Here is an 11,021-nt window from a genome sequence, read left to right as displayed (position 1 = left end):
CTTGAAAGTGTGTCCATGCTGTGAATTTTCCAAGAAGGCTTCGTGTGCACCCTGTCCTGCTGGGCAGTCCAACAGCGGCCTTGACAGATCCCCTGTCCTCTAGGAATGAGAACTACTCACTGTAAGATCAGTCAACGGCGCAGGGCAGTAGCAAAGTGCAAGGCGACAGGTGAAAGCACTGGAGATCCGGGGAGAAGTGGGGTCAGGGTCTCCCTAAACTTGGGCATCTGCCTGGACTTCGTCCGGGTGGCGGGCCTGGCCCATTGGAGGCTGCCAGGGGAGGTCTGTGCGCCCAGGAGGATCGATGGTTCCAAAAAGTCAAGTGGATCCCCCTGTTCTGGGAGGGGCCCATAGAAGTGGCGGCCGCCGGCGCCTTTGGCGAAAGCTGGAGCGGGGCGCCCTCTGCTGGCTGCGCGCGGCCGGCCTCGGCACCCGGCGCAGTCCACCTTCCCGGGCCCCGCTCCTCTAGCTGTCCCGCTGCCGGATCCCTGCTCTCCCAGGGCAAACCCTCGGTGGAGTGAAGCCGGGATGAAGCCGTAGGACACAGGCGGCTGGGCCGGAAAGCGCTTGGCGGGCACAGAAAGGCTGGGCAGGGGGAGGAGGAGGGAAAAGAGAGGGCTTGGCGTCTGCGGGCGCCGCGCTCGCACCAGGTGGCGCTGTGGGGCCGGCGCTCAAGGCCGGGGCTCCCTTTCCGCACCCCGCGCTCCTCCCCTCGCCTGGGGTCTGCAGGACTCTGCTCTTGCGCACGCGTCCGCGCGTTGCGAATGCGCCTGCCCCCTGGGCCATGTGTGAGCTAGTGGTGGCTGTGGTATACTGATCTGTGAGACTGACCCGAAGGAAGAGGGTGAGCAAAGATCTTGACGTCCATGCACTTTTCTTTTCTCGTTCTTGAGTCAGGGGCTCAGTTCAGGGCGCCCTCGGGCAGAAGTGGCCCTGGAGATCCAGGGTGTGATGAGAAAGAGCTGCCTCTCCTGATGCGAGGCAGGTCCAGGCCTCTCCCTCCTCCGAGCCTTAGCAATCTCTTTGGGTCACCGGGGAGGCTGGGGAGGAACAGGTATCCCAGTAGGAGCGTGACTGCAGGGTAAGAGGATGAGGAAAAGATCTGGGAGTTAGGCTGCTGTTAGGTGATAATCTCGGGGTCTCCACACCTAGACCTGGTGAGGGAGGGGGTGGCCGGAGGGGGGGGTGAGGAGCCCTGGGGATTCCTCCCTGGGTGGTTCTGCCCCCCAATTCCCTGAGCCCTGGTCCCTCCTTCCTCCCACTCCCCTTGCTGCTCCTCTCTCCTTCCCCTACCTCCACCCTATTTCCCCTCTCCCACCTCATGGCCTGGCCCTGGCTCCAGACCCACTTCCTTATTACAATCTTTGAAGGAGGGGAGCTTTTGAAATGGATTCCTAGCCCCACCCCTAGAGATTCTGATCAGGTTGGTTTGGGAAGGGCCTGGGAATCTGTATTTGAAAAGCTTCTCGGGTGATTCTAACTTTCAAACTCAGCCAGGCTTGAGAATCTGTGGACTCCTGTAGCCTGTCACCCAGGAGACCCCCCGCCTGCAGCTCACCCACCTGAAGGGGCAACCGCTGGACTGCCCAGCTCAGCCCCCAGCTGGCTGCTGGGGGTGCCTGAGAACCGTTCTAATGATTCCAGAGGACTCCCTGGAACTTCCTATTTCTGTCCCCTAGAGTCATCCAGACCCCTTGGAGGCTAATCTCTGTCCTGTGTGACAGTCCTTCAAGGAGTTGCAGACAGCTGCCTCCTGCCTGAGACTGCTTCTCCTCAGCACAGACACGCTGGGCTTCTAGTGGTTCCCCGGGAGCCCAGAGAGTTCTTTGGGATAAGAAGGAGGCTGGGAAGCTGGAGATGTAGCTCAGTGGTACAGCAAAGACTAGAATCTAGTGGACTAGATTTGGAAATAGGGAGAGCAGAAGCAGCCCCATCTGGGAAAGATCTATACCTTCCCTGAACTGCTTGGCACCAGAAACTGTTCAAAGACCTTAAATATATGAATTCATTTTGATGGATGCAATAATCCAACAAGTCAGGGACATAACTTTACAAATGATCAAGCTAAAGCCAGGAACCAAAGAACAATTCAGCAGCTAACTTGAGGTCAGATGGCAGAGCAGGATCTGCAGTAGTAGCTGGGCCCACGACTCCTCCTTGCTGCCCTGCTGTACTTGACACTGTCAAGAAACTGCCATGCACTAGGAGGTATGCAGCAGTGGCCTTAGAATAGGGAGCTAGGCCTGTAGTAGTAGCTAACACTTTTTAAGCACATGCTACGTGGCGGATACTGGTCTAGATGCTCTTATTCGATGCCCACATATGCACTTGGCAATGGTTACAGCCCCCTTTATCATAGAAGAGGAAGCAGCTTCAGTGAATGTGTAACTTCCCCAAAGTCACTGGCAAGTGGTGGAGCCGGGATGGGAACCAGCTGTGTGACTCTGGGCCAGCCTCCTCCCTCTGGGTGTCAGCTCCTCATTTGTGAAATGAAAAATGTTGGCCTCAATTAGTCCTGGGGAAGTGCTTCTCAAGCTGTAATGAGCATTCACTTCTCCCATCTCATAAAATGCAGATTCTGGTTCAGTAGTTTTGGGTGTCGCCCGAGACTGGATGTCTCGCACAAGCTCCCAGGGAAAGGTGGTGCTGATGCTGCAGATCTGGGGACCACAGTGGAGCAGCCGGGCTCCAGGGGACACACCCAACTCTGATGTTCTGAGTTTATGGGCCCAGGAAGAGTCGCCCCAAAGGCCATGAAAATCCAGGAAGCAGATTACCACGAGCAAAGCTCTTAGTGGGCATTTTCTGTGCCCAGACAAGCCCTGGATGCCTTTTCTGAAGCACCTGCCCCTGAGCCTTCTGTTTCCACCCTGTTGAACTCAGCCTGACTTCGCAGAGGGTTCAAAGGCTTGGTGCTGAGCCAAGGGGGGGTTGCTGTTCCCCTAGGGGAGTGGAGTCCCCGTGGCCCTGCCTCCTTGGGGCATCGGCTGGTCCCCCGGCAGCCACACTGTTTCGTCCTGTAGGGCTTTTCACAGATACCCCCATCTTCTGGGCACCCGGTAAGGTTAAGTTTCTCCTCCTTCCTTGAAGTTAGATGTGGCTTGCTGTGGTGTCTAAGTCGGGATCAGAGTGACTCAGGTCACTTTGTACAGAACTCTTTAAGAGCTAGCATGCAACTGCTTGTATTCTCTTCCCCCTGCAGGAGGGCGGAAGTAGGTGTCAAGATGGAGCCTCCATCTGCCTGGCTCAGTGTGTATCACGGTGAGCAGAGCCTCCCCTACCAGTCCAGGGCTACATGGGGGAAGAGTAGGGGTAGCAGTGCCTAGCTTATCCTGGCAGTGTCAGCCATGACCTGGATATGTCACCGTGGATTGGCAGTGTCCAGTACTGGGATGCCATGTTTGTGCCACTTCAGAATTGTGGTTGTTGAAGATCCAAGTCTTACTTCTGAATCCCTCCTCTACATGAGGGAACATCTTGCTGAGGGCACGGGGTCCCCTGAGGGTGTGAACCCCCTCCCCATCCCCCTGTCCTGCCAGTCCCCATGAAGGGAACTTGGTTTCACTATTCACCTAGAGCCCAGCCCAGACCCTGGCTCTCAGGATGCTTAATGCGCATGACACAGTGGGCTCTAAAGTTCCTGGCATGAGTCTTCCTGGAGATCTCATCCTAGAATGCACCGTGAGCCTTCCTGCTCTTCTCACCTGTTCCTTTCTCTTCAACCCTGTTCTCAGGCTAGATGAGTCACAGCCTCATTCTCTGCCTGACCTGGAAAATGGCAATGCCTAGAAACGTCCTTTTTACCAAAGTAACATGTAAGAATTCATAATTTTCACAAGCTGGGATGATGGTGCATGTGTATAATCCCAGTACTTGGGAGGCTGAGGCAGGAGGATCTACATGGTGAGTTCAAACCCTGTCTGGACTACATAGCAAGATCCTATCTTAAAAAAAAAAAAAAAGAAAGAAAGAAAGAAAGAGGAAAAAAATGCATTCAAAATTCTCACTATGAAACATTTGAAAATCAGAGGCAGGAAAAAAAATCATAATTTCACTTAGAAGGAACATCATCATTGACATCATTGTCTTTTCTCCTGTTTTCCTTCCGTGATGCATCTTTGCCCCTATAATTGTAGGGTGACCCTATGAAAGACTGCTCTGTAGAAAAAGGATGAACCAAACTCAAAAGCAGAAAATGTCAGAGTTGGAAGGGGATTTGTGGATCCTTCAGCCACTCTCACATTTGCTGCTTCGTGCTGTTCTGGGTGCAAATGTGAGAAAAATAAAGTTGAATGTCTGGCGAGACCCACAGCAAGGTAAGGGATTGTTGGCTGTGGGGCTAGAGGGTGGTGAAAAGAGATTGTCATCTTTTCAGTCTTTTGCAATAGAAGTGCATTCAAGTGTGGTCATGTACCATGTAGCAAGTGGTCAGTCAGTGTTGGATTCCATATCAAATGGAGCTCAACGGCAGGTGTGGTCGTGCAGGCCTGTAATCCTAGCGCTCAGGAGGCTGAGGCAGGAGGATTACCATGAGTTCGAGGCAACCTTAACTATAAAGTGAGATCCTGCCTTAAAAAAAAAGATGGAACTGAAATATCTGTCCCCTAGTTTCATCAAACCTACTGAGTGTACAGAAGCATAGCACTTACAGTTATATGCAGTACATGACATTTGACAATAATGATCATGTTCCTGGCTTATGCATTTATTATATTACACTTTTTATTGTGATTTTAGACTCTGCTCCTTCTACTTATAAAAAAAAGTTTACCGTTACACAGTGTGCTAGGTTACACCAGCCACAGCCTCAGCCCTGTTGTGTTCACTGTGGCTCTTGACTGCAGTGAGGGACCACGTCCCCTATGAATTTATACCGTCCAGGTTGATTGTGTACACTCGGTGGCATCTGCAGAACGACAAAAGCACCTAACAGCACTTTCAGATTACAAAGTCACGTGATGGTGCGTGGAGTCTGTGTTTCAGTCAGTCTCCTTCAGTGTCACTCCTTGGTTCGGTGTCCCTGAGGTCGTTCCAGGGCACCCCTTTGTTCCCAGGACATGGGAACCCAGATGCAAAAGTGGTATGGGAAAAGGAAAATCCTGCAGGCCCTAACCTGAACCCCGAACCCACAAATCCAATCCTCGTCAGACCCAAGTGGGATCAAATGTCTTCAAGTCCAGACTCGGGCCCATCAGAGAGGGGCAGTGGGCGCTTGCAAGACGAAAGGTATCCCTGGTGAATCAGAGAAGTTACTGGGTTGGAAGGCGATTAAAGGCTGAGTGTGGGAGGGGATTTCCACCCAGAGAGCCAGGCCCAGGAGCAAGCCTGGGCGGGTTGGCAGCAGGGCTGCTGCCCACTTGAGGTGTGTCGCAAAGGTGCTCATAAAACTCAAGTCATTAGAGACTTGAAACCTTGGTTGGTTTTTAGAAAATCAGCAATCAGAGGGAACTCTGAAGGCTTCAAACAAAGGGTGGTTCATCAAAGGGGTACGAGCAGTTCGGGAGAAGTCCGATGAAGAGGTCACTGGAGTGTGGTGGGAAAGGAGAGAGGGGAGGGACCCCTGGACTAGAGGGCGGGTGCAGTGGCCCAGCAGCAGGTATGGGAGGGACAGAGCAGTGCTGAGAGAGACCCTTCCTGTCCCATCTGGGCAAGGAGGAACTGCCTGGCCTGGTGAATCGGGAGTGTGGCTTAGGCTGAGGAGAAAGTAGCACTGCTGCTTTCTTGCCTGTATATAGGAGGTTCCTTAGCCCCTACAAAGTAGCTGGGCTTTCTGGGAAATCTGTACAAAATTTGCAAGGCAGACATTGATGGCCTTTATTTTACAGATGAGGAAACTGAGCCCGAGCAGGGAAGTGATTATCCAAGGTATTACCGAGCTGGGGCTAAGGTGTCCTGGCTCTTTCCCTGCATCAGTGACTCACATGTGCTCATGGGCCTCTCACTGTCACCTGGAGAGCTGATTAAGGACGGTCACAGATGGCTCGTTACAGATTGCTGGTCCCCAACCCGGGGTTTCTGACTCAGTCGGTCTGGGTTGGGGCCTAGAATTTGCCTTTCTGCTGCTGCTGTCCTGGGTGACACTATGAGCACCCTGCTCTCCGCCTTTGCCATCAGAAGTGTATGGCCAAGCGTCAGCAGGGGAACATGGCAGTTTCTGGTGATGCAGAAGCTCAGGCTGCATCCCAGACCTACTGAATCAGAACCTGTTCTTAGAAGATTCCCAGGTATCTGTACACTGCAGTCTTGAGAAGCACTGGTCCATAGGACAGGCCACTTCCTGGCCTGGGGGCCACACCCAGTGATGTAGAAAGACATCCATCCCCAGATGCCAGGATGCAATGAGATGAGTCCCCAGGGCCAGTTTCGTACACCCCACACCAGAAGGCTCCATCCTTGGGCATCTCATGACTAGCCCAGGCCAGCAGCTGGTGTCCTTGTCTCCAAATCAATGCCTGCTCTCAAGCCAGCTCTTGTGTTTCAAATTTTATTTTAAAAATATATGTGTGTAATATGAGTGTGCTCTCCAGACCATCCACATGCATGCTTGTAAAGGGACGGGTGTCCTCCTGCTGTCTATCCCGTAGTCACACATCAGTGTGAGTCCCTCCAAGATGATCCATGGGACGAAGGCAGCCTGCCCTTAGTGTGCGTTCATGTTAGACCCCACGTTACACTTGCTGTACTGAAATGTTTCCTGCAAGACCACGTATTTCAGACGGCTCTTCCTAGCAAGACCCACAGATCTGGTTCATTATTTTTAATTGCTTCACTGCATGAGTGTTGATGCATTGTGTGTTTTCCAGATTTTTTTTTTTAGATTTTGTCTTGGTATGCTACTCAGGCTAACCTCCAACTCCTGGCTTTAAGTCATCTTCCTACTGCAGCCTCCTGAGTCCTGGGACTATAGGTGCATGCCACATGCCTGAAGACTTAATGTGTTTGTGTGTGTGTGTGTGTGTATCTATCTGTCTGTCTGTCTCTCTGTCTGTCTGTGGTACTGGGATTGAACCCAGGGACACTCCACTACTGAGCTACATCCCCAACCCTTTTTTATTTTGACACAGTGTCTTGCTAAGTTGCCTCTGGCTTTCCTGGAATGTGATCCTTCTGTCTCAGCCTCCTCAATGGTTAGGATTATAGGTGTGTGCTACCATCCCTGCCCTTAAATATATTTTTAAGAGAAGCAATGCAAGCATAAGTTTTTAAAAGTCTAGTAGTACAGAATGAGGAACAGTAAAAAAAAAAAAGTATCTTCTTTCCTCACCCGTCCCTTCCCTGGAAGGAGTACTGTTATCTATTAACTCTTTGTTTTTTAATTAATGTACTTAATTTTTGTAACAGTTTTACCTTTGTATAAAAGGTGAGCAGATAGTACGGCATTTCCACATACCCTCTCTCCTCCCCTTTTCCATAGTTTCCCCTATTACTAACATTTTATATTAGTGGGATACATTGCTACAATTAATGAACCAATACTGATGCATTTATTATTAATTAAAGTCCACAGTTTACATTGTTTCCTCTTGATGTTGCCCAGTTCTGTGGGCTGTGACAAATGCCTAAAGTCACGTCTGCCATTATAGTGTCACAAGGGACAGTCTCACCACCCTAAACATCTCCTGTAACTGCCTGTGGTTCCCATGAGCATTTTAAATAATACACTCAGGCCTCTGTATTAGTTCATTGGCTCTTGATAGCATTTATTGGCTCCCCATAATAACCGAAGAGGAAACAGTTGCATCATCCTTTTCCACCTCCTGATTTTGTCAGGTACTTTGCCATTGAATTCACCCAGTCAGAAGTTACTGATGGAGGTCCTGCTGAGTGTCTGGCAACGCTCTAGGTGCTGGAGCCACATGGCTTAGGAAAAGTGATGAAACTCCCCAGGACGTGCAGCCTACTGCAGAGTGTGGGACATAGGTGATAAATATGAAAATCTTGTTGATGGTAACATATGCCATGGAGAAGATGTCGATGGCCGGGGAGGAGTTGAGGTTTGAAGCAGGGTGTGGGGGGACTTTGGGGAGACAGTGTCTGGACAGAGCTGGGTGGGATAAAGAAACAGAGCAGCTGGTGATGTGGAAGAACAGGTGAGGGTCCTGACTAGGAGGCTGGCCATGCTGTGGGATGGTGAGGGGTGTGCAGGAGCCTGGATGAGCAGGTGGGGCCTGAGCGTACTGGGTAGGTCTCGGAGGGCCCATATCCCAGGGCCTCACAGGTGGCGTCACTGATGTTCACTTAGAGGGGGCTGAGATTCAGGCAGATTCCGTGCTTGTTTTTTGGCAATACTGGTGACTGAACCCAGGGTCTTTGCACCGACCCACACCCCAGCCCCCAGTTATTATTTATTTATAATTATTATTTTGAGACAGGATCTTGCTAAGTTAGTCTCCCCCCGCCCCCGCCCCACTGGTTTCGGGGAGACAGGGTCTCACGATGCAGTACGGGCTGGCCTTGAACTCAGTATGTAGCCCAGGCTGGCTTCAAACTCACAACGACCCTCTTGCCTCATCCTCCCAAGTGCTGGGATTACAGGCGTGCACCGTCACTCCAGGCTGGCTAAGTCCCTAAATTGCCCAGGCGCGGCTGGAACTCAGTCTTCCTGCCTCAGACTCTCTGAGTGCTGGGATCACAGGCATGTGCCACCATGCCCAGTTCAGTTTAATATTTTAGTGTTAAGAGACATCCTGTTTTGTTAGTAAAATTATCTTCAATGTGTTTTCTTTAGTTTTTGTAACCATTTATTACCCCTAAACATTTTATATTAAGAAGAGCATGTAGAAAACAGAAGTTTTGTTACTCTTTTGCTCCTCTCTGGGGCCCATTCTTCTCCTATCCTACTTTTCCCCATCTTTCTTTCTCCTTTGGCCTTGGTAGTGTTCAGAAAGGGACCCGGCCCTCCACACGGGTCCCTCCTCCACACCGGACAGGGCAGAGACCTGGATAAAGCCACCAGCCCACTCTTCCCTGAGGCAATTTTAGAGTCTAGCAGGATCCAGCTGGATTGGGGTAGATGAGGACAGTGCAGATCAGCATTCCCCTTGGGCCGGGCAGAGGGAGGAGCCAGCTCGGGCTGTGATCGGGAACATTCTGTCCATCTATTTGATGTGGAGTCAGTAAGAACTGAGTAAGATTTTCCAGTGCCCAGCATGGCCCCAAGAACCCTGAGTGTGAGCCCTGTCCCTGAGGAGGATCAGGATACTCTGGCACCTGCCAGCGCCCCCAACCCTTGAAAGCTGTCTGGTATCCTGATAGCCCAAACAGTCCAACCTGGGCCCAGGTGGCTCCCAGGTGGGGCTCCTGGCAAGAAGCCAACCTTAGCAGAATGAATCCTCGCCTCCTGACAAAGGGGCCACAGAACTGGAGGATGGGACTCCCAGGTTCCGAGGACACACTTCGGCCACCAGGGAGAGGTGGGTGTGGGGAACAGGATAAGTCCTTGGCAAAGCCCTTTTCAGCAGTAGTGTGCCCTACTGACTTCCTCCTCACTTCTCCCACTCACTCCTGCTAGCCACATTCCATCTTCCCCTGCCGGGAACTGAACCCAGGCCCTTGCACATGCTAGGCAAGCACTGCACCACTGAGCTGTACCCTACCCTTTTGCCCCCTCTGCTTTCTCCTGTGTCCAAAAGCCCAACAGCCTCCATCCAGTAATTGAAGAGAGAGGCGTGGGGAGCTGGGTCATGCCCAAAGATTTTCAGATGGTTATGTAAAGGCAGTTGGGATCATCAAAAGATTCTGGGTCCCTGGGTTTATTCTTTACAAAGCTGTGTGACCTCAAGTAGGTTGCTTGACCTCTCTGTATCTTTTTTTTCTTCAGAAAAAGGAGAATAATAATAATAATAATGGTAATACTTATCTGTCACAGGAGTCTAAAAATGTTTGAAGGCTCTGTAAACTTTGAAAGCCTCTACACTGTGAATCAGTTTGGAGCCGGAGGGAACAGGAATGAGTCCTGCCCTGGTTTGGGGACAGGAAGAGAGATGGGACAGAGTTGGGGCACAGCCTGGTCCATGGCCCATTTCCTTGAGGAGGGATTTCTGGGTCATGTTCGATTGTGCACTCAGAAGCCTCTACTAAGGGGTGAGGGAGGAAAGAACCACAAGAAGGTAGAGTGGGGTCCCTAGGGCAGGGCCGTGGCCATTCAGGCTCTGCTTGGGTGCTGTCTTCTGGTCTCAGGAAACACCCATCTCGCTGCTTCTCTTCTAGCTCTGTCTGCTCCTCTCCCGGGGGCCCACGGAGTCAGGAGTTAGCTGTGGTGTTCGTGTGCGCGTGCGCATGCGCATGGCATTGGCTATGGACCGGAAGCTGATGGCTGCCTTCCGCCCCTGCCCCTGGCTTGGCTTGGGTGCTGTGCGGTCAGAGAAGGAATCCCCTCACCCACAATTGGACCCTCCCTGTGCCCATTAGTTTCCCCTCATTGGCAAGGGGCAGAAACAGGGTGTGCTATGAAGAGGTCTTTTGACTGTCATTATCAAGTATCATTATTCCCAGAACAATCTATTATTAACTTGTTGACGAATAGGCTTTTAAGAAACCTTATCCCGGAGGAGGTGACTGAGATGGGACGGATGAGAACTGAGGACAGCCATCGTCCAGTGCCTGACCTCATCTCGTCCAGAGGGGAGAGTTGTCTCTGCGAGTGCCAGGCCTTTCCTGTATGCCTTCCTTTCACAGATGTTCCTAACTTAGCCATGGCAACAACCCCATGAGATGAGAGGAAATTAACTATCCCCTTTGACAGATGTGGAAATGGAAGGTGAGGTAGCCCAGGCAGGGGATACAACCAAGGGGGAACCACACTCCTCTGGTCTTTACGCAACATTCTTCAGGCAGAAAAAGAAGAGTAACCTTCTCTGGCCCGCTTTCAGCTCCTTGTCTGGGAGAAGCCTGTTCTGTTGGGGCGAGGGACGGGAGAGAAAGCTACAGCTGGAGCTGTGCTCAGGCCCGGGGCTGCATGCACAGGGCATCCCTGGGCCTGGGGCTGAACACAGCCACCTTCAAGTGTGTGCCAGCAAGGG

Source organism: Heterocephalus glaber, unplaced genomic scaffold, assembly GCF_053883595.1.
Source record: "Heterocephalus glaber isolate CG9 unplaced genomic scaffold, H.glaber_assembly_v1.0 deba00001600, whole genome shotgun sequence".
NCBI classification, from domain to species: domain Eukaryota; kingdom Metazoa; phylum Chordata; class Mammalia; order Rodentia; family Bathyergidae; genus Heterocephalus; species Heterocephalus glaber.
Note: the sequence above shows the minus strand (reverse complement) of the source record.